The sequence below is a fragment of the Helianthus annuus genome, chromosome 2 (genome assembly GCF_002127325.2).
Source record: "Helianthus annuus cultivar XRQ/B chromosome 2, HanXRQr2.0-SUNRISE, whole genome shotgun sequence".
In the NCBI taxonomy this organism is placed as follows: Eukaryota; Viridiplantae; Streptophyta; class Magnoliopsida; order Asterales; family Asteraceae; genus Helianthus; species Helianthus annuus.
The window spans coordinates 112,797,753-112,798,344 of NC_035434.2; the positions used below are offsets into that span (position 1 = coordinate 112,797,753).

Below are 592 nucleotides of genomic sequence, written 5' to 3' on the forward strand. Positions count from 1 at the left end.
GGTTTGTTGGTTACTACTATTGCCGGTTTCCCTCCAACCAAGGTTTGGGTGGTTTCGCCATCCTTGGTTGTAAGTTCCCGTTGGAGGACCCGACGGCCTAGGTCTATTATCAATGTAGTTTACCATTTCTTGTTGATCGTCCGTTTCTTTCATGCAACTCCAATTTTCATGTGACCCACCACACCCTTCACAAGCCATAACCGAGACTGTTTTTGTCATTTCTAATTTTTTTTATTTTTGAAGAAAGGACCTCGATTTGGGCTTGTAAAGAGGTGCTTTCGTCGACCTTATGGGCGCCCGGGGCGATAGACTTATTTCCCCGGGGAGTGTGCCATTGAAAATTGGTTTGAGCAATTTCCTCAATCTGATTATATATTTCGTGTGGGCGTCGATTACCTAAAAGTCCCTCGGAGCTAGAATCAAGTGTCTGCCTAGTGTGTGGCAACAATCCATTGTAGAAAGTGGATACTTGTTGCCATATTGCGAGGCCATGATGGGGACACTTGCGTAATAGCTCCTTGAACCTTTCCCATGTTTCATATAAGGATTCCCCGTCCTCTTGTGAGTATGTGTTAATTTCAGCCATTAATTT

At 44.3% G+C, this 592-nt stretch overlaps 1 non-coding gene across 1 annotated transcript; it reads left to right on the forward strand.

Annotated features, from left to right (window-relative positions):
* Positions 1–485: 485 nt before the first annotated feature.
* On the forward strand, positions 486–592 carry LOC118489913. Its single transcript, XR_004887925.1, has one exon. It is a non-coding gene; the product is annotated as a small nucleolar RNA R71 (small nucleolar RNA).